Here is a 4441-nt window from a genome sequence, read left to right on the forward strand (position 1 = left end):
CTGGCTCGGTAACGTTTTCTCATATTTTCTTAAAACACTATTTACTTCCAATGAGGTAGATTTATTGAGAATTTATTAAATTTTTTTTAATAAAAAATCAACGGAACTTGACAGTAAAAATCAATCTATTGGTATTATCCACCTAATTTGAAGCGGCGCTTCAATCGGCGCTCAAGACGGCGCTCAAGACTTATAAGCTATATGAAAAAATTACACTTTTCTCGACAATAATTTCTCAGTAATTAAAGAAAAAAATAATTCCTAACACCCTAATGCAATAAATAAAAAGAAAGAGAGATGTTAAATAAATCCTAATGCAATTACGCGTTAATGGATCGTTAACGTGACCCTCGTGGGCATTAGAAAAATCAATTAAATAATAGAATAACACAATAACTAACGGGATTTATTGAGCGATAACTCTTTTCGGGAATTGTCGCAGAAAGTAATCGCGATTTATTTTATTTCATTTTATTGAATAATCGCATTGTGTATTGTGTGTTGCGTATTGTTTGGAAACTCCAGGTCGAGTATACATATATATAAATATATTATATAGTCAGTATCATATTGAATTTGAATTAAATTGAAAAAGTAAACACGGAGATAGGTGGATAGATTGACGGAATATGCCAGATAAAGTTTCATGTCTATTTATCTGTTGATACACATTTAGCTCGAAAAATGTTTCATTAACTTTTTCGTGTACATAATATCTGTCGATATTTTGATAACTGGATTAAACTTGGCTACGAGGTGTATTTTCCCTCTACTCATTTATATTGAACATCGAGATATCGTTATTAAGCTGAATTTTAGTTTGATCAGCAGGGTTTTCGGTTTCAATTGTATTGGGTATTATAATTCTAACTTTCTATCTATCAATTTGTGGATTACGAGAATTAATAACCGCCATCATGGAGAAGTACAAGGGAAGCATCAATATATGTTCATATTGTATGGGATGAAATACTAGCTTATATGCTCCGTTACATTGTCAAAAATCGGGAGTGAATATTTACTTCCAGTACTCGGAGTATATAAAATTCTTAAAAAGTCGAAAATAAATTATTAAAATTACTAAATTTAATGAAAAAAATTTTATTAATTTTGGAGTTTTTAAATTTAATAAAAATTTTTTAGGAAAAATAAATCGATAAGGGGCAGAATATTTTCTTAAAAAAAAAAAGTCTGATATGTAGTTACTGCTGAGTAATGAAATATGCAATAAAAAATATTAAAAGGCGAGGAGAGGATGAGTGTGCTTAACGTAAAAAAGTATAAAATCAATGTAACAGGATTGACGATGGGGCACGAACAAAAGCGTATGGCGTATCATAGGTATGTTCGCCGAGTTTGATTTATCATTTTGGGAACCCGGGTGTGTATAAATCTAGAGAGGGATATTTGTACTGCAGTTCGGAACGAAATGTGACATAATAGGCTGCAATAGATCGCAGGGGTCTATTGTAGAAATTTTAATAGGTAACAAGACCACCGAACATCCGAGAGGGACAAGTCTGACTGAGAATTCGATTTATTATTGATGTCTTTTTTTCTCAAAGCTTTGCTAGTTATGTTATATTTTATTGGTCACTATTTTTGTACCAATATGCTACTGTGTGTTTTATTGACTGGATTACACATTTTGGGACTGATTTATTCCTTCAGTCAATTATTATTTGATTTTTTACTGATGTTTTATGTGTCAAAAATTTTTTTTTGGGATTATATGAATCATTTATTACTTCTAGTCATTTATAATTTTTTTTTTTTTAACTTGGAATTTTTTGACTCTTTTAATTGCAATTTATCATCCAAAAAATTATAAAAATTTTCTGAATTAATTAATTAATTTTAAATCTAACACGATAATTGAAAAATTATTCAAATCCTAGAAAAAAAAAAAATTCATAAAGATATAACTGTGACAAAAAATTAAAAAAATCAAAACATAAATCCATTGGAGTGAAAAAAGTCTTAAAGGCGAATGAAATTAATAAAAAGATAATAGATGGAGATAATTACTTGAATAAAAGTAGTAAAGTAATATAATATAATAAATATATAACACAACAAAGAAGGCAAGATTAATACAATACAAAAGTGGCTTTTATCTCATTTAGTTGATTTGTGACACGTCTTAAGTGTAACCTGTCCCAGCTCCTTAGACATCATTCATCCATATAACAGTAATATAAAGTGAAGGTAGCGGAGCGTAAGACAAGAGAGTAGAGGGACATACACATCATGAGATACATCTGTGACGTGTGGACGCGTTGACAGCTACTGACATCAACGGCCCCTTCAACTGATACCCGGAGGTCATTACCCTGGATATTCACACTAGCATATTAGTATTTAGTCTTAACTGTAGCTCCTCGCCAGATGAGTAGAGTATCACATGATCTGCCATTGAATTCTCAATATGCACCTCCGTATTCTCTATATCTCTATCAGCACTTCTGACGCTGACTCTCGGCTTGAAACAACCAGACGACGATCTACTATACATAACATCTTGATCTCCGTCCACGCAAACGCTAATTTCATTACACCCACCCACATACAGAGCGTACCTCTGTATTATCCATAATAACATTAATTATCCCGTAAGTTGGGTGTGAACTCGGCCCCGGGCTATTAAGACATTTGCGTTTCAGATAAAAGGAAGCAAGAGTATGTATAGTTGAGTTTTTAAGACGACTTGTGTTGGTGTCTGTTATATCTTTATATCTTTGTCGAGAGAACCAGAAGAATTAACGTGGAAGACGAGGAAGCAGAAGAAGCTCCGCTGAACAAATAAACGAAGTGTGTAAGGGTAAAAGATAATCAGCGAGTGGATAAAGAAAGATGAAGAACGATAAATGTAAAGCGCGTTCAGCTGAACGAGTAGCTTGCACCATTAAAATGAAAAATTACAATCCTACTGACATCCCTGCAAAAGCAGTGCTTGTTCCCTGTTGTTACACGGCAGCCCTATCTCGAAAAAGCAAACAGCCCGCTGAAATTATTGGTGATTTTTAAAATCTGTTAAACAGCCAACGAGCAAACCGCAGTTGCTCCCCCTGCTTACTATATACCCCATACATCTTTCCTTTCTATTCTATTCACTGTTTTTTCCTTGTCAAACTCTTTCTCATTCCGGCTTAAACTGGGGTCGGGCTCCCCGTCCCCATTCTCATCCTCATCTCGCTTACCGGCGCTTAACACCTTGTTATTTATTTTTAAAACTTTTCTTCCAACAGATTTTTGTTTAAATTTCCCCGTCTCCTAGCTAAGTTTGCTGTGTTTTTTAGCTTGAGATAACGAGGCTGAAATTTATACAAACTTTGAAAAATTGAAAAAAGCGTTTTTTTTTTTTTTTTTTTTTTTTTTTTTTTAGATAGGGAAAAAATGTAAATTGAGAAAATTTTTTGTAATTTTTAGGCAGTATTTAATTTTTGATTGGTAAAAATTTTCAAGAAGGTATCAGGCGTTTTGATCCTCCGACAAAATATTAAAAAAAAAAAATATCACACAAAATCCATGATAAAAGGGCACAACACGGTAACAAGCTTGTAATTGTTTTATTAAAAAATTAAAAATATTTTGTCAGAGGATCAAGAATCATTTTTTTTTTTTTACGTTCATACTTTCTCAAAGTGACAAAAAAAATCCTAATATATATAAAAGAAAAATTTGTTGATACGTATTGACAAGAGAAATTTCCGACAAGTTTAAAACTGTTGTTTTGTCGATACTATGGTCTGATAAATATATTTTTCGATAGAATGGATGACAAAAAAGACACACTTCCGGCCTAAAAAATTCTTATATATATCGTAATGCCTCTGATGGCAATAAGTTATTGGTATTATCATTATAACCATATAAAAATGGTGAAAAGTGAATAAGTATGGTCGGCTGGGAATAACGACTTTTGATTGGTACGTATTGACATGTCACTGTCATCGGTGGTAGGTATCCAAGAAGTATCACACAAGAACTACTACATCGAGTAGTCCTGTGTGACTTCTTGTCGTCATAGGACCGGTCTCATACTCAAGCAAGCCTGAGACAACAACAGAAGATAAAAGACACAAGACAGTGGGATGGATCGTCGAATCGACTGACGGACCTTTTCAATTGCGTTCATTGCTGCAAAAAAGGTGTGCCGCCGTCTTAACTTCTTTCTCCCTTGGCCCTTCCGATCGCCGATCACTTTATCTCTTGGTTCTTCTTTCTCAACACACGCGAGCCTCGCCACGGCAATTTCATTAAATTATTTTACCTTTATTTTTTCGTTTTATTAACTCCTTTCTTGCCTATTTTTTTCCACTGCAATTTAATTCAATAAGAAGCTGCACAAACGTCTGCTGTTTGATGCCTAAGTCTGGTAGCCAAGTCCACACATATGAGCCAGTGAAACGATCATTGATTCAGCTCCGTTCATTTTATT

This window comes from Cotesia typhae, unplaced genomic scaffold (assembly GCF_013202065.1).
Source record: "Cotesia typhae breed Kobodo isofemale line unplaced genomic scaffold, CoteBio_Ctyphae contig_4, whole genome shotgun sequence".
Classification (NCBI taxonomy): Eukaryota; Metazoa; Arthropoda; class Insecta; order Hymenoptera; family Braconidae; genus Cotesia; species Cotesia typhae.